Source organism: Zonotrichia albicollis, chromosome 5 (genome assembly GCF_047830755.1).
Source record: "Zonotrichia albicollis isolate bZonAlb1 chromosome 5, bZonAlb1.hap1, whole genome shotgun sequence".
NCBI lineage: Eukaryota > Metazoa > Chordata > Aves > Passeriformes > Passerellidae > Zonotrichia > Zonotrichia albicollis.
In genome coordinates this window covers 63344576-63369687 of record NC_133823.1, presented here as the reverse complement: position 1 = coordinate 63369687, position 25112 = coordinate 63344576, and the positions used below count along the sequence as shown (strand labels likewise).

Below are 25112 nucleotides of genomic sequence, written 5' to 3'. Positions count from 1 at the left end.
GGAGAGGGAGAGGTGATGCTGCCACCAGCACATCCCAAGCTCTCCTTGAAGCCCAAGACCGTGTTGTGGGGACAGAGGCTTCCATTTCTGTGGGCACAGGTGGTGGCAAGAAGCACAAGAGCCACCCCTTCTACTGTGACAATATTCTGTCCTGTGTGACTGCAGGCACTGTGCTTTTCTTCCCCTTGCACTGGTTACATTACACTAACACAACTCCCAGGGCAGCCCCAGCATCAGTCTGCTCCTGTCCTAAGGCAGAGTTACAAAATTTTACTCATCCACTCAAGGCAAGTCATATTTTGATGGACAAGTGAAATAAGTAGTTTTTTCATTATGCATTCCACTAAAAGGCTGACAAATCTTCCTACAGTTATCTTCCATAGTAGTTTTGCTGCTCAGTGTCAGGAATATTTAACAGGTATTTAAGTGCCTCTGTTTGTGCTCATGTAGAATTGCCTTCTTGCACAACAATGAAAAGTCCAAGTTTTTGTCTCGGACATACTTCATCTACTGATGTGTCCTATTTAGGAAGAGCAAACTTATTCCAAAGGCAAGTAATGGCACAGTATCAGTGAAACCACCAACATTTGTTAGAACACCCTGCATTCATCTGCTCTTCTGCTGGAAATACAAAAATAAATTAAATAAAAAGGGGGGGGAACTGCTATCAAAGTAAAACAAGAGACTGTGTTCTCACTTCTCTATCTCCATTGTGCATTTGGAATTCATAAAGATCACTGTACAACACTGTTCACAAGAAACCTTAAAAGGCAAGCCCACTATTTACATAAATGAATTTGTCATTTCCAGCAAAATACGTCCTAATGACTGAAATTCTTTCTTGGTCATGCTGTAGAACAAAAATATTTCTGAAAGGTTCTTCAGTTTTCTGTGCCTTCCTGTTTAGAGACAGACAAAACTCTTTCAGAGCTGGAACACAGTAAATGTTCTTCAGATACTGTGATTTTCCTCTGCTCCCAGTTATGCACCTTAATATCAGCTGTAACCTAGGTGTAGTCAGATTCCAAAGGCCTACATCCTTTCAGAATCTGAAATGCAGGGTTTTTTTCACTTAAAAATAAAAATCCATCTACTCAATTTGATTCTCTAGGATTCTCAAGTCCTGCCATCCAAGTACGTATTTTGCTACCAACACAGAATTAGTCAAAATAAAAACCTGCTCCAGCAGTTTACTATCATGCAAAGATTATATTTTTATCCAGCTGCTTCAGAGAATGAAGAGTATAAAGAGGATTTAAGCACAAAACAAGCCTAGTCTCCCCCGGGACTGCTCAGACTAGGGAAAACATGCTGTTTCCAGTGAACTGCCCTCATTGCATTGATTATCACACTTTACTGCCAATACAGAAGCATTTAGTCCTTCTCACACAAGTAAATGCTACAAACTGAAACACCATGCAAACATGGCTTTACTAGACACGTCCTAAATGAGCCCGAGAAAAAAGAAGCTCTATTTTGTTACTAGGCTTGAGCTGAGGGTTATTTGTAGGAGGTATAATGTCTTTAATGTCGCCATTTATCGCTCGTTTACATGTATAGTGTAAACATGCAGCCTCTGACCAGAGTGCAAAGATACAAATTTCAGTGCTTAACTGCAGGCATGTGAAAAGCATGTTAAAAATGCTCTTCTCTTCCTTGTTCCATCAGCTCTTGGGTTAAAAGAAGGTGGTGACTGCAGGGATTGATTAATTATATTAATTTGAGTTACATGCCAAGATGCTCTGTGCAAAATTCTGCATTGCTTTAATTCCCTACGATTTTAAATGTAACTACCTTAGACAAAGTCAATCAATATCTTTTCTGCCTGTATTAAGATGTTTTGTGCCTGGAAGGCCCCATTATAGCAAAAACTGCATAAAGAAGCTACAAGCACAGAAGCCCATCCCTCCTAAAAGATTCCTGACTGGAACTTTGGCCTGTGAGTTAAGCCACCTAGATAAGATAAAAGCAACACTATTGTTGGATCACCTCAAGTCTGGGGAGAAATAAACAAGGCTGAAGGAAAGGAATGCATCCACAAGAAAGCCAAACACAGCAGAGAATCATCCCTGGCTGGGTTTGGGGTGGAGGAGGCCAAATTTGCACAGATAACCCCACACCCCAAATCCCCCTGCCCTTCCTGCAACCAAGGGTGAGGGGAGGAGGTTTCAGGTGTGTGCGTGGCATAACCTCTGATTGAAGGCAGTGAACATCCATCCTCCCTTACACAATTGTTGTGTGAGCATCCATCCTCCTCGTCCCACGGCAGCAGTGATGCTCGTGGAGCTGCTCAGTGGGCTGCACCAGAGTGCTCCCTGATTTCCACCCACTGTCCCCCAGAACAGGGAAGTTTTCAGCTGAGCTGCTCCTGAGTCTGATCTTGTGAGTGACAAACAGTGGGAATTAAAGTGAAGGGCAGGAGATGTGCAGAGGTGCCTGTCTCACTTCCCCAAAGCCCCAAGCTGGATACAAGCAACTGCAACAACCTTGGCCTCAGCATACTCTTTGCCCCAGTATCAAACACAACTAATTTCTACCATTAGCTTTATTTAGAAACCACACTGCTCACTGCCAAAAGAAGGACTTCATCCTCATGGTCACACTGAGTTAGGTCCTATGGTATCATTTAAAGAAATGACACAAACCAGCAGCTCAGCTCTGGGTCAGATTACAAAACTGAGTTTCTGAAATGGTGTTTGGTCATCGTTTTTTGGTTTTTTTCTGAAGGGCAGCAGGCATCTGCAGAGCCTCCCTGAGTGCACTGAACTAGGTACAAGTGCCTCACCAGCCAAGGACAGTTCCTTCTCCTGCCCTCCTTCCAAAAGCAGTCTCACTGGTATAAGTGGAATTATTTGTTCAACTGCAGAGAATGCTCTTTGACAACAAATGTGTCAAAAATCCCCAAACTAAAATGCATGACCTGAAGAGCTGGTAGGAAATTCTCTTCTTACAACGATGTGGTGCAAGGCAGAAACAGAGATTTGACATGAAGGTCTCTGCCTATGACTGGAAAGGCATTTTCCAAGACTGACACTACACCAATTCCTAGGTGGATCAGGATCATTCCTGACTGAAGTTCCAGTCTAGGGCCTCTGATACATTTCAAGTTCCTTCTTATTCAGGACAGCAAATTCACTACATGGTTAAACAAATACATGCACATGGGCAGAGGACTGAGCAGGTTATAGCCAGAGACTTACTACCTCATCTCATCTTTAAGAAATTACCTTGATCAAGGTCAAAAATCTTGGAAGCACAGAGAAAAAACACAGTATCAATGCCCCTATGATGCCAGTTCTTTGAATAAGGGACTCCAGTGTTCAGTGCTGTCATTTCTGCAGCAGTTATGAATACCAAAATTCTCAACTTACAAATAAAAAGCCCAAAGATGCCATAAGAATCAATCCTCAAGTCTCATAACAGTTCAAACAATTAAATGCTACCTTAACTTTAAAGGCTGTAATTGACTACTGGTTATTTAAAATTTATCTTCAAGCTCTGCTTTTAAAAAAATGTTTTTCCTGTGAAAAATCAATAATTCCACCCAAATCAAACACATGTTAGGAGACCTTGCCGTCCTCCACTGCAGTGCATTAGCAGAGATCCAGGTTGGCTTCCTCCCCCTTTTCTGCTCATTACCATCAGTTTTGAGAACTGATTAGCTGTGGTTGTTATTCATTAGTCACATCTCCAAAATCTGAATTATAAACATCCCTGTGAGGTCTTATCCTAATCAACCTATTTTGAGTCTCGCAATTAATACTAACACCAGAAAAATAATTGAACAGTGTACATTTAAAGACACCGCCCCCCTTCCCACAGAAATCCAGGCATGAAAAGGAGGAGTAAGTACTTGCTTAGGAAGAAGTGTGTTCTTTCCCATAAAACAATACAACTTGGATTAGGACAGGGGTGAAGGTTTAGGGTTTGCATTTTGATTTCTAGATAAGTAAGACCTTGTTCTACTGTAGAGGTTATTTATTCCCTATTCCTATACAGAAAAAGAATTCATTTCACAGAGATATAACGCCATGTTAGGAATAACTAAAATGATACCCTTAATTTTATGGGACTACACCATCCTTTAAGGAGTTAAACCAAAAGTAATGCTTTGACAGCGGAGATCAGCTCTCTAACTGGCAAAAAAAGCAGTATGTGAGAACAGACCTCATGTCCTGGATGGTCCTTTTCCCTTAGAGCTGGAATTCTGGGCATTTGAAACCAAATTTTCATCCCTTGAGAACCAGCCTTCCTTGTGTTTTAGGGCAGACAGTCCCACAGCAGCACAGACTGACCTATGGATCTGTTAGCAAAATGGAACACACTCAAAAATGTCTTTACAAGTACAGAGTATTTAATCACCACAAGAAAAATAAATTCTGAAGAAATTACCAAACAGAACCATCTGAGGAGAATTTGTAGCAGCTAGTTCTGCAGATAATTCTGTACTCCCCAGGAACCCTTCCCCTGAATGCAGAAAATTAACTGCAGAAAATGTCTTACTTTTCAAATAATTATAAACCATCAAATTAGTACAGTGCAGATCTGTACCACTGAGCTGTTTTTGCAAAGTGGGTGCCAGGATTCCTCCTCATCAGTGAGCAGCAGCCTGGGACATAAGGCAGTGTATTCCAAACCTGCTTGAACAGCAGGAGGGAGCTTCAACAGGCAGGACGATTTTTAGCTGGAATTTGCTCATTGTGCAGAGAATGAAAAGAAGAATCCTCACCACAATGCACAGCAAGGACAACTCTTAAGAAAGAAGCTTGTACTAAGAGCCCTGCCTAGGTAGTGATTATTCATTACCAAAAAAGCAGAGTATGCCAGCAATGGCAGTTAATCCCTTCTTTCCCTCTCTTCTTCCTGCAGAAAGTGGCACAGGAATCCTTCACAACTGCCAGTTTTAAAAAGTTTAGTTCTAGGGCTCCACAATACAAGTTTTAAGGAAAGAACCTACATAGCTCTGGGCACTTCTTCTTGCTCTTAGCCATGGAATACAGCAGGATAGCACTGCACAGGAAACAAGCATCCTCATCACATCAATAAATTATTCCAGTTGAGAACAATGAAGGCACAAGGGTATATGTTTTTCTGCTATATCTGGACTGCACAGGTGTGGATGCCTTCAGTTGTTACAGGGATCCTGATATGTGGTCAGGGTTTACAGGCACTCCCAAAACAAGCATGAGCTTGTGCCAGCTTGAAGGATGTTCATCAGGTGCTTTTTGCTAACACAGAATGCACTCACTCCAACGTACCCTGCCACACACATTCAAGGAAAACAAAAACCAACAGCTCTGTGCTCAATTAAAGTCTATTAAAAGGCAAAAGTCAGGGAAACAAATCCTATTCTGTGAAAAGACATTAAACCAATGAGGAATGATTTCCCAGTGAGCCTGTTGGCCACAAAATTCTGAGAACACACCAGAGAGGCAGATACTTTAATGCAACTTGCTAATGACATGCATTAAGTGATTCTTGTTCTTACTGCCTGCTCATCTCAGGGGTCCTTGGAGCCAATTACTAGTAACCTGCTATTGCATTCCATTGAACAATTCAACTCTCACAACAAATGCAATAAACTAATCCTTTCCTGTACCAGATTCAGTCTGCTCATTCTCCTTGCTACTTCACATACCCAGGAAATATACAATATGAGGAACATCAGTGTTTTATCCACAGTATTAGGTGTATATAGTATACAGATGCACGTGTCAGAGACGGATATGCCACAAATATTATCTTTGATAAACTGGTATTTTGAGCAAACATGTCAGAAATAATTCCTATAATTTTAAGTCCTCCAGAACATTCAGTTCACCAGGTCACTGCAATTCTCTCTTCCCTCATCCATCTGGATGCTCAAATGCAGCTCTCAAACGTGCTTCTCTTATCTTTCCCTGGGACTAGAAAAGTGGTTTTGCATATGGAATCATTATTTGTTTCCATGGATGTCTCTGGGTCCCTCTGACAGCTTTATCTTACTGATGAGGATAGGTGCTTTTCCAAAAGCTGCTGCCAGACATCACAGGATGGAGTTGGCAGGATCTGTCAGATGTTACTCACATGGTCTGAAAGTCACAGTTGATCGCTTTGAAAACACAATTGATGCACAGCAGCTTTGTGTAGGTCCACTTCACCACCAGCATACAATCCCTTCCTGCCTCTTTCTCTTCTCCTGGTCGCCATGGGAATTATTAATTTGAAAAACAAATTAGAAAGCAGCAGTGACATGACTTCTACATTTCTAAAAATGAGATGGCTTTTCTTCTTCAGATTCCGCCACTACTCATGCCTAGAAACTTTTTGAAGCATAAAGGAAACAAACTATTTAATTATTAGTCAATTACTTAAGGTTTAACTGGAATCTTGTCATGGTTTGGGGCTTCCATAGGGACTGCTTATGCTGGCACCAAACTCTGACTCTGGAATGTTCACTACCAGCCACAAACCCTGTGGCACTTGAAAGTAGTCCAGGGTTTCCTTTCTAGCAAGGATAAATAGAGTGCTCATATCAAACCTGCACTGCTGGGAACTGCACATGGACTGACACCAGTGCATCAAGCTTGTGTGTTCTCATAGGATGCTGTCTAAATAACTCTTCCTAAAAAGAATTAAGCAGGATTATTCAAAATGCCTTCTCTTAGGTGTTTACAAGAAGAAGTGTTTGTGTGCACACTTGAGAGCAGTGTGCCTGCAGTTTTGGCATTACTGAGCAGCACTTTTGAACTGAAGATGAAAACTTCCTCCATTTAACATTTATAGCCTTTGCTGAGGTTCATCTCAAATACAGCACCATGCCACCTGCAGGGATGTACACCCAGCCAGGATACATAGCCCCTTGCTCCCAACAAACAAACACCAAAAGAAAACTACCTGGTTTCATGAATCTAGTGTTTGCCATGCTTAGTGGATTGGGACTGGCGTAATTAAACCAGCTAGAAACATTTTAAACAAAAATAGTCAAAGTTAAAAAGCTATTTAAATATTAGACAGAACATCTTGGTCCCAGACAATACTAGGATTCTTTTGAGAGATCTGGAATATACACTGGTTAGAACCTCATTTCCACTGAAAAGAAAAACAGGGAAGAAGACCCTTCCTGCCTTATGTGATTCTGGAAAACCTTCTCTTGAATCACACATAAATTCCATGGAGGCCAAGTCTTAAGGTCAGCTTTTCATGCATGGGGTTTATGTGGAGGGCAAATTCTATATATACCAGAGGCCTGAGAAACCAGAATTCATAGGAAATCAGAACGTATCTGGCCCCTACTCAGCTTTGCCATCAAGCATAATTTAAATGTTAATGCAAAAAGTCAAAGTTCTCCATTAAGAAGTCAAACTTCTTAATTTGTAAATTCCAACTAATATGAATTTTAACTACTGATTTATAATCCCATGTGTCCCTTCAATGAACAGGAGTGAAGAATGAAAACCAGACCTGCATCAAAGCCTGGCATAGAAAGAAAGCTGGAAATGGCTGCTGTACAGCCACAAATTATATTGCTAATGCGGTCTGCCAGTTTTACTTGAGCCCCACAGCTGAGGCTTGATCACATCTTTGACACAGCTGAATTGCTGGGGTACAGTGGGTCCTGTGGCTAATGGCATTACTTCAAACAACAAACAGACAAACAAACAAAATTAAAGTGATTATAAGGAACTCCCATGTATTTTACATGACCTGCATCTGCTTAACCTGTTCTGAGGCAACATCACAAGCAACCAGTCTGTTTTGTGTCTTTGTGGTGGGAAGGGATCAGACACTGCTTTGCAATAGGCACTTTGTGCTGCTCTCAAACACTCTCCTGGTTTACACTGGTATTTAACACAACAGCAACACAAAGCAGGAAGGTTTTGTTCTTATTTTTAACGAGAGAAAACAAGATAGTCTGGGTAGCACAATCACAGCTAGCAGTGAGGATGTGGGGCTGACATAAAGAAGTAGACTCAAGCACGGTGCCTAGCTTCCACACTGGTGTGTGTCACAGAAACTCCTAATCCCAAACTTCATCACTCAGTGCTGGAGAACTGCATCCCAGCGTGGCCAGGCTCAACAAAAGGAACAGGAAAGAAACCAACAAAGGAAGAGACTTCCTTCACAGGCAGACATTCCTACCCAGCGCCACTTCGCAGCTCTGCAGGCTAAGGAGGCAGCACCCACCCACTGAAACAACAGCCAGAGCCACGCAGAGCAGCCCAAGCTGCTCCTCAAATACAGAAATTAACAACGAGTTTAACCAAGAAAAGGCGGTGGGTGATAGCAGTGAGTGATTAGGAGGTCCAGAGGTTCTGTCAGCCTGAGCTATGCTACATGGAAGCGTGCAGCCTTCCAGGAGCCTGCATTAGGGATGTGACCAGCCCATCTGACAAAGAAAGCAAAAACCATCTTGGGTCAGGAGCTCGCTGTACTGGTGAAGGGGCTGTAAACCAGATTTGTCAGGGTATCCATCCATCCCAACCTTGCCAGTCAGATGCCAAAACCTGGATGCCTGGACCAGTGCAAGGGGAGTCCAGACTCCCAGGTTACAGCAGGAGAGTGTTGATGTGGGGTGTAAGCAAACTGTGACACAGGACAAGCTCCTGGCACCAAGGACATCACAGCAGCACCACAACTAACCTAGGTGGGACCAGGGTTTCCCCCCAAGTTAGATCAGTTTCTCAAATTAAGGTTTGCACTAAAAGACCTGTGTCAAACTAGTATTTTGGTTGCATCCATTAGAGTGACAATTCTTAATTTCAGATGATACTTCTTTCCTACATCTGAATTTTAATTAAACATACTTTACTAAAGGGAGTCTATCTGATCCAATCAATGTCAGTGTATGCCCAGAACCTTCTCCTCATTATTAATCAGAGACATCAGACTTCACATGTATGTCAAAAAGAGCTCATTTCAATGCACTTCAGACAACACAGGTATTTCACAATGGGTTTGCGATTGTGTTCTTTTCTTTATTAACCATAGCACGTAAAGTAAATGCACAAACGCAGCTCTCAAAAAGAAAAATCACAGAGTGCTTTTTGGGGGAAAAAAAAAATCAAAAACAACTGCTGTTCTCTAATGTGTTACTAAAGACACCATCATCCCTCATCCCTCCAGAAGTGCCCTTAATTAAATAAGAATCTATTAAAAATACAGTGTCCCTCTGTGTAAACTGCCACCCACACCCTTCTCTTTCAATTTTAAAAGTGATCTATTTTGCCTTCTGCCTGCCTAGAAGCTCATTAGAAACAGCCCCTTCTGCACATATGCGCCACATAACAGAGACTTGGAGCGAGACCGACAGAAGGAAGGGAGAGAAAGAATTTAGAAAATGAACAAAATGAAATGGTAATATTTATATATAATACAAATATATAGAGTAATATAATATATAATAATATAATTATATACAGTAATATAATCATATATATATAATATATATATTTATATATAATATAAATAATATTTGAGGAAGTAACCCTTAACAGTCCGCCTCAAAAATGACTTTTGCATCTTGCAAGAATTGTTCCCACCTTGTGTCCTATACTCCAAGGAGCAACACGGTATTTGTTAATGGCAAACTGCTCCAACACAAAGTTGCCTTTGAGCTTTAGTCCATGGTGGCATAAATGATAAAGCATCGAGTAGAAGAGATATGGAGAGGAACTTCTTAAAAGCAACATGCTCAATCAAAGGTGTCTCTCCCAGCCCTTGGCAGGGACTGGAAACAAGGGGATCATTGTGATCCCTTCCAACCCAAACCACTCTGATTCTGTAATATTGCCTTAGCATCTGACACCAGCAGGGATCAGAAGGGAAGAGGCAGCACATGAGCCCTGGGGTGGAGACAAACTGAAAATCCAGTAAAATGTTACCTTCTGGGATGGACACAAATTCAAAATGCAGAAATCTGTCTGCCTTAACGAGAGGAGGGGCTGACAATTCATATCTAACCTTCATCCATTGCTCAAAATATCTGCAAAGAACAATTTGAATTCCAGGCTTAACCAGGACCTTTTAAACAACTCTCCAGATACACCTGCCTAAAAGGTGTCTTTACTCTCCAGATGGATTCCACTTGTCCTGCACTGATCTCTGAACACAAACCTGCACCTGCTGATACCTGAGCTGTAAAATTATATAATTATATATATAATTTTACTCAGGTAAATATAATTATATTGTATATATAAAATAAATATATATTTATATATGTTTAAATATAATATTATATATTGTATATTTATATTGTATTTTATATAAAACACATAAAAGATATTATATCTATATGAGTGACTGCAGTGCTTTTTAGTTTGGAATGTTCTACTAGAGTTACTCCTTCAAACATCACAGATCTATCGTCTTCACCTAAATTAAGATGAAATTTGCTGCAACACAAATTTTCATTATCAGACATTCCTGTCCAAGACCAGTGCCTTCAGATGATGCAGTGTTTCATTCAGGGAGACTCCTAGGAATTTCTTTGCCTGTGTATGTAGGAAAAAAGAAATGAAGCCTGACAAACTGTTTTACTGACCTGAAAAAAAAAAGATTATCCAGAAAAGATATTTTCCTCTCCCCGAAAAATAAACGAAAAATGGTTCACCTTATCCTGTTTCTGTAGTTGCAGAGTCACTTCCTTGCTGAATTCTCCCTTTCTTGTGGGAGTTTTGCTCTTATGCAGGAGCCCACAGTCAATCCAAAGAGCAACCTTGTTTAGATTTGTAATAATGGCAACATATTGAGCACAACTGTGACAAGAAGAACAGACTCAAAGCACTCAAGGAGGTAGCTAGAGCTTTAATAAATCCTTTGCCTATCTGAAAAGTTGGAATGTGAGATTATTTACATGATTCCAGCACATAAAACTGAGACAGGAGCTTGGAAATCAGATGTGTTATGTTACTGGACTGCTGCTGGGAAACCACATGGAAAGAGTGGTTTAGCATTTTAGTATTTTAAAATTTAACTAGTCAGCTCTTGGCTTCTAATGTCTTTTCCTGGAAAGCATTTAACAAATGGCAGTAAAAAAAAAAATTGCCATCTCAGGTAATTGTAGGCAGCAACCCCAATTTCTCCACCTCTTACTCTTGGCCCACACTGAACTGCTTTATGTTCTGGGCTCAAATGAACTACGGGAAACAAGTGTATTTGTGACTGACTAACACAGCCCTGTGCCTAACAGCTACAGAGCAAGTCTCCTTGGGAAAGAAGTACTGCAGAACCAGAAGCTCTGTCAGCAAAGCAAAATATTTTGTTTAGTACTTGGTAATGAGGAAGAATAAAGAAAAGGAAAGAAAAAGAGTTAGAAAGTATAAAATTATTAGAAGCAACTATTATATGAAATTTTATCAATGCCCAGGACATCCACTGTGAATACTGCTTGGAGGTGCAGGTGAAGAAAAACTCAGTGACAGCACAGGGGCTGCCCAGCTTCCACCCAAGGCCAAGGCAGAAGAATTAACCACTGTCTGTGTGTGCTCTGAGGTAAATATTAACGTGCAAGATACTCATTGGAACATTTACTATTTACATTACTTGTTTCTATGTTATAGAGAAGGTGAAGTGACAGAAATAAAACATTATTTCTCTTGATACTCTCTACTTAAATTGCAGAAATAAATATTTTTAAGTGTTGTCAAATCTGAAGTACAGGTTCATCCCTCCAGATTGTCCATCATGCTAACTTGTTATCTTCCATTTCATTAGGAGCTTTCACAAATAAACTGGGAGCTACCTCTCTGCTGGGCTGGCTATTTCCAGAATTTGTTTACATAAGAATTCCTGTTCCTCTATCTTCCCACACAAGAAATAGCTTTATTTCTGCTGAAAGCAAACTAATTCTATGTACCTGCCCTGGGATCTGTTCAGTAGCTATAAAGATTCAACTTCCTTGCATTTCACAACTTGAAACAAGACGTAAAGAATGTTTCTCTCATACTTAGAGAACACTAATCTCTTGCAACTCACCTTTCAAATAAACGCCCTTCCTTTTTCCAGAAGAGAAATAATGATAGATTGGAAATATAAATTTCTAATTTCCTAATCAAAAGAGAATGAAACCAAACTGATTTTCAACCAAGCCTGAGAAAGGACTCAAGCAATAACTGAAAAACATGCTTCCACTGATGTGCAAAGGCTGTGATTACCTAACATGATTTCCCTTTCAAAACTCTCCATTGCTGTGAGTCACAAAGGTCTTTGACAGTAGTTTGCTGACTATCTCCCCTGTGCTGGTTGTCCCAAAAGCACACACAGCTTGTCCAGCAAAGTGCTAAACCTCAGCAGTTTGCAACCGCCCAGTTTATTTAGCAATTATACTTGCTAAAAAACAACAAAAGCTGCCGTTTGCTCAAAAATACTTATAATAATTTCAGCTATTTCTGAGTGCGAACACAAGAACAGAATGCCCTGGCACACACAGTAGCTAAAAGCAATGGGCAGCTCTGTTTTGTGCTTGATACATGTATTGCTGACAAACTGGATGCTGTTTGGTAACTAAATATATCAAAGACTGATATAGGCCTTTACTTCTGTTTCCTGATTTAACTTCTCTCAGAACACCACTGCTTTGGCTTGCACACTTTGTCTTGCAGCAAAGCACAGCATGCACTCGCAAACACAGAGGGAGTCACCAGCCTTTTCCCAGGCACTCAAATGGTGATTAAAAATCATCCTGCATCATAAACTGCAGGTCTGAACCTGAGGAGCAACACACAGGCTGGAGAAGGAAGGCAGTCAGGGGTGAGAAAGGGAACTGTTTCATGGAGCACAGGGAGATATATTGTCTATTTAATTACTTTTTCATGGTTTGCGCTGGCTGAACAGACTCCAACTGAAACTACTGCAGATTTGAAGCATCCATAAAGATGCACTTGTGCAGGCAGTGACACAAAGTCACACCACATCTCAGGGACCAGCTGTTTGTGAAGTTTTCCACAGGATGCTGCCTGCCCATGGCACCAGGGTACAAAGCAGCACGGATGTAGAGATGGCAGCGCTGCAGAGCAGCTCCGCTCTGGGTACCTCTGCTTCAGCAACACAAGACAAAAATAGACGCAAGTTTTACAGCTTGCACACCCAGCTCCTCATTCTTCTCTTCCAAGCCTCTTCCTACACCTTTAGATCTCTGAGATGTTTACTCATCTCCCCCGCCCCCAAGACCTTGCCTGCAGCATAGCAGTATATGAATTTGCCTGGCAACCTGACATAAATATCCAACCAACCAGCAAACAAAGCCTGGCACGCTCTGAGCTGCAATGTTTCTGTGCACAGCCTTACAACAAATCAGAGCTGGCCACCAGGCAAGGAATCAACCCACTTTCCTTAGCTCAGGCTGTAATCTGAAGTTTGTGGGGAAAGGTGAGCATTTGCCTTCCTTTATTTTGCTTCTATGCAATGTTCAGAACTCAGCTCTAGACAGGTCTCTTTTCCCAAAAAATACAAAGCACTGCATCTTGCCTGCCCCTAAACCCTCCCTGATGCAGTGGTGCTGCATCTTTGTCCCTCTCCTCTCTGGGGACATGCAATACACAGTGGGTGTTTCAGAGATCAGACCCCAAACCAGCAAGCTTCAAGATAAGTACATCACAAGAAATTCTCACTTCATTTCTTTAAACTTACCAATGTGGAGCAAACAAATGAGACTCATGCCCTCTGTCAGCTACAGCAGAGTTGACAGGAAGGTAAGATGGTGTGGTATTAATAGCTCCATCATAACTGAACCATTACATTCCATCCTGCCCCACAAAACAGATTACTTGAAACTGGAACACAAAGTACAGGACCAAGCCAAGCCAGAAACAAAGTTTCACTCCATCCATTTTTGCCCCTGCAAATGTACCAGCCTGCACAAACTCTGAGTCACTGCTGAGCACATGAAGTCCTTTCCCACTGTTTCTGCCCTTTATATGTGTCATAAAGAGCTCAAATAGGAGATCCTCTGCAACAGAAGATGAGGAAGGCTGACATCTGTGTCGTGCTTTGGCACATCATAGAAGTATTTTTTACCCTTTGTTTAATAGAAGGCGTTGCAGCCCAGAAATATCAGAACCTGGTTTGTGGAATGGAGGCAAACTTGAGTGGCAACAGGCCTTGTAAGAAGTGCCCCATTTCTAGAGACAGAAGAATGCAAATAGACAACACCTTTTGTGGTAAACCACCTTCCTCTGCCCTCAAGAGCTTCATTTTACACAGCATGGTTTTACACACAATATGACTTCTACTACTCACACTGAATATTTGGAAGAATCAGTCAGTGTACCAACTGACATTTGGATTCTTATTTTCATAACCCAAAGAGTATAAACATTCTTTCCAGTTTTTATTTTACTTTCTAAAACAAAAGCTTGCATTGAGAGAGATCCTGGAAGACTTGGGAAAGAGGCTGGTAACACAGAATAGCCCTGAGATACAAAAAGGGTAGATTTATTTATTCTTAAAAAAAAAAAAAGAGCGGAAAAGCTAATCCAAACAAACCATATGCATTCTGTCTTGTTGGTCAGGTATGGAGAAATCACATCAAACACCAAATTATACACCATGTCTTCGGAAACAGTTTGTCTGATTATGCTCATTTTACAGCTTCACTGGATAAACTAAAGAAATTAATGCTTCAGACAGTTACCCATCAATAACAATTGCCAGGACCCCATCATTAAAATCAGGTTGCAATACTGGGTAAAAGCAACACCTGTTTTGATCAGAGCCCACATCAATGCAATGCTCACAGCAGCCTGTACAGCCATGCACTGTGACCAAAATCAGGTTTTCCTTTATCACTGTCCTGAACCGACATAGATTTGCTCTGTCCTGAGCATGGGCATGTGATGCAAACAAGGTGTAACATTTCAGCTGAGGGTCTAAATGGCAACAGACAGAAACTGACAGAAACCAACAAGTTTGACCTCTATACAACTAATTCCAAATGTGCTTTAAAATGTTTAAGTAAAATTAAAATTCATTAACACCGTGACAAAGAGAAACACACGTATTTAATTCTGCTGATTGTAGTAAACCTCTCACTCTACAGTCAAAGCTTCTTACTCCAGATACCTCAGAAACAGCTTGCTGCTCAAGCTGTTAAACACGTTCATGCTATGGCAGGTACTACTCAGCATTATCTCAGTTACTACTGCAAGGATATCTATCTTTTTAGTGCACATGCTTGATCTTTTCCCCCAGAGGAAAGCAGAAATGGAACATTTAAAGCATACGCATGAAACACAACATTTTTGAAGTGGCATCACTGACAGTAGCAGGAGTGCTGGCAGCATGTTAGCATTTGGCTAATTGAGCCATTCAGGTTAATGAGCTTCACAGTTATGAGGATCAACTGGAAAAAAAAAATTTTTTAAAGACCATAAGCATTGAAAGCTTGCTCATCCAAGTTTCCAGAAGGATCCTGTTTGTATCAAGGAGGAATAGAGACACAAATCAGAGAGTGAAAAGAGCGCCTCCCACAGCCCCACATTCCCCCCAGGAAAACAGGACTCTCCCAGACACCCCCTATTTGAGATGCCAAAGTGGAATGCCAAAACAAGCCCCTCACTGACAGCAAATTGTGCACACTCTCCAGCTCCTTCCTTCCAGCAGAATAATTAACAATGCTGGCAAGTGCATTATCATAAACTTCAGTGTTAACACCCCCACTGCAAAGAACAAAGGCAGCTCACATCCCTCCCAAGCTCCTGCTGCAAGCCGGGTGCTGATTCTGACAAGTTGCTCTGTGCCAATTTAGATTCCTTTCACATTCGGAAGGTTATGTTCTTAACCACAAGTTAGACAATACTTTTAAAGCACGAAAAACAGCGCTCTGAAACCTTGTGTCTGGTGGCTGCACAGCTTTCATTTGGATACAACTTTGTGGGTACAGCCCAGCCCCAGGGAATGCTGAGATTAATGCAATACACTCAGTAAGATGTTTCAGGTGCTTCACTACAGATACTGTGAGGTGTTACTGCTCTAAAAGGACACCCAAATGGATTCTCTGGTGTTTCTGATCCATGGTGCCAAGAGCAGACCTCAGGTTACTACACTTTGGTTTTATTTATCAACCCAAACTGGTCTGATGCCACCCTAACCCAAGCACAGTCCTTTTGTATGCATCAAATTTATATTCCATGAAGATGGAGGTCTATAACAGAGCAATATCAAACAGCCTTGAGGATGGGGCTCTATTAAGCATTTTTCTATTTCTTGTCTGCCCCATAGCCAGGACATCGTCTCTGGTAGTAGTGAGGTTGGCACTTGGTTTCTTTTAGAGATAGTTAGGCAAGAAATAGGGAACACATAACAGATTCTACTGAGCAAGACTGGATTTCTAACAGCAAACCAACAGCACCAGAGAGGTGTGTCTTCAGTGTACTCAAAGAACTAAAAAAAACCCCATCCCAGGTGCTTCACTACAGACACTTTGTGGCTGTCCACTTATTCAGCAGAATTCCCTTTGAAACAGATGTCACACACTCTCCAAGTGTGACAACAAAAGGTAACATTTCTAGGAGGCAAGCGATGTCAAAGTGCAGCAACCTTACCCATGAGTAACAAATCAGAAGACTATCATGCACTGGGAAAACGAATGACCCATAAGGAAACAACTGCAGTGTAAAAATGAACCAAGCCAGATCCCAACCAAACCAAACCAGGCCATCCCTCACCTCCTCTGCCCCTTCCCAATACCTCTGGTTGCCAGCATCTGGGGTGAACCGTGGCACAGGGGGTTCCCACTTTATCCAATATTTATATACAGCCTCTCTGCAGAGCAGCCCTCAGGAACAGAGAAACACAGGGTTTCTGCATCTTTTACAAAAAAGAAAGACGAGGTTTCCAGCATAAGCAGCTCTATACAAACACCAGCCCAACCTCTGTCAAGGACAGTGCATCCCAGCTACAAAAGGAGTTAAAATATTTCCATGTTGTTCAGAAGAGCCATGTGGTAAAATAAAGGGTGAGGAAAAATATAAATCCATATTTTTAGAAAATTCAGTCATTTATCAGTCACAGAATGCTTATTTTCATCTTCAAGAAATACAGATTTCACCTTTGGAGGTGACTTCTGGGTTTGTCTCACAAATAAATAAATACTGCTCAGCAGACAAAGAAACAATCGTCCCCAGTCTGTGGGGATTCATCTTTTCAGTTTCTTAGACACGGTGGAAATTTTGTTATCTGCTGCCATGGAAAGGGAAAGCTAGCAGAAGTTTTATTGCAGCACATTCTCAGGATTCTAAACATACCATATCACATACACCAGGTAATGAGTTTTATTTTAACTGCTTGGGGAGATTGCTTTAGTGGACACTGAAACTGAATAATCAGCTCTGCTCACCGAATGAAAGGAAAACCATAACAGGATACATAAAAGGTGTCTCATTATTTCACAGAAAGCCTTGCACATAACCCAGACAGGAGGGATGTAGTGGCCATCACACAAGTATTCTCCTCCAAGTGTGTTTAAAAACAACTAAAAAAGACCAAAAACTCCAAAAAAAACCCCTAAATCCCACATGAACATGGACCCATCATGTGCATGTATATCTCACTCACCAGGGTGTGCAAAGGTGCCATGGCTAGAAGCACTGAGGGAGCTTCCCACCCTGCAACATCACAATGTGCTGATTGGCAGGCACCTGCCTCTCAAGTTTGCATTTTAAGTTTTCTCCTCCTTTAAATGCTCTGCTCTACTCTGCTTTCCCACCTATAACCTCTCTTTGACAACTCTGATCTGGGGAATTGATGCATTGGGAAAACTATTCTGCTCACTCTGGAGCAAGGGGAAAAGAGTGTTCTTCACATCTTGGGGAAACCAAGTCCTGTTTTCCACATTTACTGTACAAAGGTAAGGGCATCTCTACCTGGATTTCAAATGCTGCCCTGTGTCCCAACTTCATTTTTTCTACCTCACATAAATGAGTTACCTACCCATTAAGAAAACCTATAGCGACCTGTCTTCCCCAAACTCCCTTTAGCCCCTGCCTTCTAAAGGCAATTTGGCTTCAATCAGACTTTTAGTGGAAATTTTCATTTCCATTTTCTTCCATGAGAGCAAAAAGATGCACCAGGTGCATCTGATTCTTGTGTGTGCACACAGTTACTAAGAAATAACCTGTAGGTGAAATCAGTCCAAAAAAAGGCATTACAGAAAACAACTCAAATCCTATTGACTCTAAGTTTATCCTTGCAATTTTGCAATTAAGAAGATAATACATTTTAGAACAACTCTTTTCACAGATCATAGGTCCCACTACACATGAAACACTGCTTTTACTGACTGCCCCAAGCCTGCCTCATTCTCTGTGTTGGTTCATGTCCAATATTTCACTCCATAAGAGACCTCTAAGCTAATGCCTGATGTTGGCAGCTCTGAGAGGTTACCAGCTTTGCAGTTCAAAGCAAAGAATCCAAGACACTGCCAGTATTTGGAAACATTCCCCACCAATGACAAGGAAGAGCAAAAGTCACACTAACTAATCATTTCAACATCATAAAATGGAAATGCATTGGTGTTATGCTGCATGTACTTTGTCCCAGCTACTGAAGATATTTCATCCTCCTTACAGACATAAGGCAGGAAGCCACTGCCCCACAAAGCTTGTACCTCAAACCATTTCACCACAAAGACAAATGTTTCTTTCCAGACATGATGAGCTTGTTCCGCTCCATTCTCTCCATCAGTTCAATGTTTGGATGCTGTTTCCATTTGTTCAGATAAAATAAAAGCACAAAACAATTCACAGCTACCCTGCCTATGCACAGGAACACAAATAAAAGATGCAAGGGGGGGAGAAGATTTTGTGAGATAAAAGACCACTAAGTGGCAACACTCATCCATCAGAATTCACTGAGAGCAAAGAAACTTTTTTGGGCAGAAGTCCCCAGAATCTTTTAAAGAATGTTTTTTAGTATCAGAAATACAGGTTATGGATACCTGGCTTGCAGTCATTGCCTAACAGAGATTAGTAGATCATAAAGCATGTGAAAAGAGATACCAGCTGCCCTTAAACCACCAGGAAAACACTAACAAAATTTTCAGATGTTACAGATCTATCTATCACTTCAATAACATGTTTCTAAATGAGGCTGAAGCAAGATATCCATAATTATTACTAAAAAGCCATTTTTACATTAGCCCAACAGTTGTGCACGTTCCTTACAAAATGTAACAAGCAAACCACCAATTTATTTTTTTTCCTGTAAATTAGAGATAAATTAACCTAAATACCTCTTTTGCAATAGATTTGATTTTTAACCCAGAATTTCTATTTCCTTTGAACAGCATAAGTCACACAAAGCATCCTTTTCCCACGAAGGCAGTTATCACTTTGAGACCCCCCAGGAGATTTGAGCCAAGAAATCTGGAATGATGTTTCACATGCACCATAATTCTATCTACAATCAAGGGCTGCGTATCCTAGAGTCCAGGTAGGGTGGACAGAGACTTGCAATCAAATATTTAAAATACAATTCTATTTTTTTAAGAAAAAAAAACTGGGATTGTTCACCCAGAACAATGAGAAACAGATGTTTATGCCAAATAAAACCCCACTTCAATCTGATTATGGCCATCATGTGGAAAATCACACATTATTGGCAGGTGAAAGAAGCAAATGTATGATTCCTTCCTTCCTGTAATTTTAGCCTTGGCCCAAACTGTCCTTTTCCTTACCCAGGAGTGTACTTATTGCATCTTGGGTTGCATCTCTCAATAAAATATAGTTTTTAAGAGACAGCTCATTTCTTTACCTTTAGGGAATGCCTGGGAAGACTTTACATTAAAATGCTAATAGAACCAATAAAGTTTAACACCAAATTTCCCACACTTGAGCTTGACAGCACATGCTTTGGTCTAGTTCTGATCAGAAATAGTGTCTATTTTATCATTAAAGTTTTATTCTGATGTACTTATTATTGAGGAACCGATGAGGAGCTGCATTATATTCAAGAATGAACTGAAGTGAACTTTGAAGCACAAAAAGCCCATCTATGCAAGGGAGTGAACTGCTTTAGCAATCTAGGGATAAGGCTGGCTGCGTTTTTAAGAGGTTTGTCACCACAATATAAAATAATAAAAGAACAACTTTGTTGTTCTTGGAGATACTAACTGCATAAGTGCACTTTGGTCCTTTTTGTCCACTTTATTTGGAGTATTCATTGAACAACAAAGCATTAACACTGAGCATGCATATTCACGGTGTTTCCTAGACCAGCTCTTGTTTATCCTGCGTACTAAGGCACGGGGACAATTCAGAAACACAAACAAGCCCTTGTGTCACGCTGAATTACAGTTCTCCGGCTTTTCCCTCTGTGCAGGAGGGTGCAGATTCTGTACAGAGCTGCTGCTGCTCAAAATCCAGAGCCAGAACACATCCAGCACCCATCGTCCTTGTCAGTCACTAAGAAGCAAGGGTGAAAAATGCTTAACTTAAAACTTGTCTTTTCAAACTAGATGTAGATCAGCAGTGCCCAGTACCTCTCTTACCTCACTACTGCAGCAGCTCACAGGTATAAACCGGACTAGGCATGCAGAGCTAAAGTACATTGTGAGATTTAAAGACAATTCAATGCTCCAAAGCGTTTTCCCTCGGGGCTCCACTCATCCCTCTTGGAGTGTTCTTTAGGAGCATTGGCTTATATCCTCTCAATAACAAACACCTGGAGAAGCTGCAAGCCATGCACTTCCATGCACACACTCAGGTGATTTTCTCATGGAAACCCTCTCCTTTTCCTCTGCTCCTCTCCCTTCATCCATTTGTCTCTCCCAGAGACAGAGCCCAAACTCTCCACCTGTGCAGTCCCCTCTAGTAAGGGGGCAGAATACGCAGCAAAGAACAAAAAAGGAACAGACCACACACACTTTTCATTTTGTACATGAAAAGGAATCTACTTTCTCCTGTGTCACCTGCCCTTATTTGAGAAATTTCTTTTCTTCTGCTTCTCATTATGGTTTCAATGAAGTAAGGAAAGCTTATTTAAAATAACGCTGCTACAAATTATATGACTTTAAAAAAAAAAAAGAAGGAATGCATTACTAAAAGTGAGATTCCTAGCCAAGTCTCTAAGAGCATGGTTTTCCAGAATCCATAGGAAAGACAGCTTTTCCACTGATGCTGGAAAAACAGAGAATGTTCCCAAAACACCCAAAGCTAGGCCTGAAAGAGAATTGTACACCTGCTCTCCCTTACTCCAGAAAATTACCTTTGCCTTTCAAACAAAGATCTCAAAAATTAAATCTTTAACTACAAAGAAAAGAACCAAGCAACTTCCCATCTCAATTACTGCACAAACATTCCTTCAAATTTCTGAGAGCTACATGAAAGGAAAATAAGCACAAAAATAATTTGAATAATGCCTGCGTCTAGGGGTTAATTTGCAAATAGCACATACCCCAGCACCTTTGAATCACAAGGCTCATTCAGGTATAAAGTCTCCAGAACATTGTCTGTTAACACCTCAGGACTATTAAATTTGTTTTCAGCCCTCCACACTCACTTAGGGTCAAAACACTAACACCATGACCCAAAATCAGCAGAGGGGCTGCCTGGTTTACAGAAGCTTCAAGGTATTCTGGATTGAGCTTTTACCACAGAACCCAAATCCATGTAGCAGTTGAACAAAAGCTCAGCTCGAGGAGGCTGTGACCCTGCTGGGGAGAGGGAACGGTGGTGCCCTGCAGAGAGGCAGCACCACTTGCATCCAGCACCACCGCTGCAGACCGCAGCATCACCAACCGGACACAACCTTACAGGGCTCTTTTGTCTCTGCCCGGAATTTCTGAGCACTCTCAGCTGTGATAATTGGTTTGGCTGTCCATTCCATCCATCAGGTGATAGAAAATATCCATCAGACTAAATGCAGTGTGAGAGAATTCTCTTTAGCCAATTAGCTGGTAATGAGAACATTAGCCACAGTGTCTTCTGCAGAGGGCACCTTAGCAATTCCAGCGAAGCCCACAAAGATGACAGTTCTATCTGGGTGATTAATAGCCAGTGTATGACACTATATGAATTCTACACAGTTGTGTAAAATTAGGGAGGAATGATCCACTTTACGCTGTTAAATATTTTAAGAGCCACAGATGATTTTACATTACATTCTAATACATACACTTATTTTGTATCTTGAAATTAACTCTCCTGAACCAAGGATAGTTTTTAAAGCATTTGGACTTCTCCAGACAAGAGGAATTACATAAATTCAAGCACTTACAGCAGTTATAGAATGATAAGATTCTCTCTTGTACAGTGTGGTTTTGAACATCAGGAAAGCAAAACTAAGTCAGTCTTTCTCCACCTTCACCTCAAGTATACTCTTCTGACTCTACAGACAGTGGCTTAACTTCCAACCTGGCAGGTCAGACACAGCCACCTGTGTAACGTGAAAAGCCAGGGAAAGTCAATATTTGTTCTTGCCCATAAGATTTTTAGTACAGAGTGTGTTCTCTGTGTGAACACGTGCAAAGGTGCACCCAGACCTCAGTGGGATCACACCCCAAAGTCCTTCAGTGGCAACATAAAGCAAAGAAAAAAACTATACTGGCACGTGAATAGATTCAGTTACACCAGTGAAAAATCTTTAAATGGGCACACTGCAAAGCTGTAGTCCAGATTAGCCTAATTGGATTTAATTACCAAAAGAAATAAACAATTTGAGTTTACTGTTACACCAGAAGGGTGCTTGTAAGAGAAGTCTATAACGGTGCAGCGACTGATACATCAATTTATTTACACTGCAAGATTGCCTAACACAGACAAAGCCTGAGTGAGCTGTGTGGGGGCAGAAAAAGAGGGGAAAGGCAGAGGAGATTAGTGAATGGTGCAGTTATGGGAAGTGACAGAGCAATCAATAATCTCCAGGTTCAGAGGATAAATTGAACTGACAAAAGTCAGCCTTAGCTTGCATACCAAAATTTCATTTGTATAAATCCTCTGTGGAGAAGGAAGGAATAACGTAACAACTGGGATAATTTGAACATATTTTTCTTCTTTAACTGCTCTTCCAAAGTGTCATTTCTTCCTCAGTCCAGGCCTTCCTCTTGCTGGAGCTTTGTTAAGCTTGAAATACATAGCAAATTTCAGATGGAACACATTAAAAAGTGCTTAGATACCATGGCAATGGGCACACTGGGAGCACCACTCAACACAACAGTCGAGACAGACAAATGGATTTGTATGCAGTGAACTCTATACAAGAGAATTAAAAAAAAAAATCTGCAGAAGGTGGCAGGTACCAGGTGCCTGCCCTGCACCAGCCCATGCAGCACCATCCAGGCAGGGGCAGCAAGAAACTGCTGAGACCTTGCACAAAGGAAGAAAGATGATTCTGAGAGTAGAGACACTAGTGAGACTTCATCCTGAGCTGTTTAGTTTTCTTGAAATCTATGGATCAGAACAATTTTTTTTATCAAGCACAATTCTATGCTTTTATGCAATTTTTTTTAATGTAAGGACAGTTAATATGGTAATAATGCAAAGGGAGTTCAAAACTGAAAATTAAATTCAATTGATTGCAGATTGACAATGTGTCATCTGTTAATTAAAAGTGACAACTGTAACGTTATGTTTCATTGCGCAATGCAAAATTATTGACTGTGGCAAGCTCTTCCAAGTTCTATCACTCTTTTACAGTCATCAGCTGGGCTAAGGAGGCAAGCATGGGATTAGCTCTACAAAGCACTAAACAAGATTGCCACATGCAGCTGGCCTGAAAGGACTGGGATTGTGTCTGTAGAGGCAGCTGGGACATGTCACAGCAAGGGACATGAGTGACTTACATGGTGCATGACTATAAAAGCAGAGCAACCTTTTGTTTCAGGGGACATCCAGTGAAGCGCTGCTGATCTTATGTTAAACCATTGCATCGCTTTGTCGCAGACATCTTTTACGGAAAATCCTTTCCTTGGAATTTTTCCTCCTGAGAAGCCGAGAAGCCTCAGGAACAAAATGTAAACATTGATTATCTGCTGCTGTGGAATGCAACAGGTGCATCTGTGATTGGTCTCATGTGGTTGTTTTTAATTAAAACGTGTCATGTGGTTGTGACATGCAAACAATAATATTGGACATGCTGCTCTCATTTACACTTGGAAAGAAGGTTATGCCTTTTCCTTCCAGACCCAGAACTAACTGCAGTCCTTCACACTGCTGCTTAGAGGCAAGGTGTGTACTATATTCCTCACATAACACCAGCAGACTCAATCCAGCCATAGGGCAACAAACACAAGTACTTTTGTCACTGGCACTGATGGTTTACAGAAAAACTTCATTCATTTCTTTGCTGTGCCTAAAAAACTATGCTCAAGGTGCAAACATCTTTAAACAGGAAGAACTTCATATTACAAAACAACCTATACTAGGTTCCCACTGAACATTAGGCTACCAAGCACATGCTTTATCTTACCACTTGAATCACAAAAATCCTGTGCTGCATTTGTGACAGGGGAGCCCAAACAAACTTCTTTTTAACAAAATACGACTATAAAATGGCCAATTGCTATAGCTATTGACCATGTGGCTGTGTTCTTACTGGGACCACAGCCATCACACAAGTGTCTGCAGTGTGGTGAGCAGCTCCTCTTCCCAAAAACTCCTGAAGGAGAGCAGGGAAACAACAGCTGTGAGGTGATAATTGTGTCATGGCTAGTGACAGGAAGGCTGAAGCAGTGCTCAGTGTGTCTCTGGGCGAGGGAAAGATGAACCTATAATGACAATATATTGCAGTGTCAGTGATTAGGAGATTAACAGCTGCAAAAAGCACAGCAAAATAACTCCATAGTGTTAATTCATTTCCTAATCACAGCTCAGAGCTCACAGCACAAGGAAAACCACGTTTGCCTCTGCGTGTGTATAAACACAAAGGAGCATAAGATTATGTTTTATCCCCCAGGTATTACTGCCTGTGTCACCAGAACACGAGTGGCTATTGTGAATTACCTCCACCATCCTGTGTTCACCTCCCCGTGAAAGGGGGGTGAGAGGGGAGCACAGAAAAGATGGCATCTGTTAGATTCCCTTTCTTTCTTCAGCTTTCAGCAGCCTTCAGAGGTCAGGATGCTATTGGCTCTGCTCTGTGTGCGAGCTGGAGCTGTTCACTTAGCAACAGCAGAACTCTCTGGCAGCGTGTGCGTG

At 41.2% G+C, this 25112-nt stretch overlaps 1 protein-coding gene across 6 annotated transcripts in view; it reads right to left on the bottom strand.

Moving 5' to 3' along the window:
- Positions 1-25112, bottom strand: part of MAML3 (mastermind like transcriptional coactivator 3) — a 159745-nt gene that overhangs the window by 93925 nt on the left and 40708 nt on the right. The window contains exon 1 of one of the 6 annotated variants that reach the window (XM_074541881.1): positions 17030-17409. The exons of 3 other annotated variants lie outside the window; for them this stretch is intronic. The gene's annotated coding sequence lies outside the window, so the exon portion shown is untranslated. Of the gene's footprint in view, positions 1-16646; positions 16997-17029; positions 17410-25112 lie in introns of those variants that run through there. 2 more of the 6 variants (XM_074541878.1, XM_074541879.1) reach the window with 2 other exon arrangements.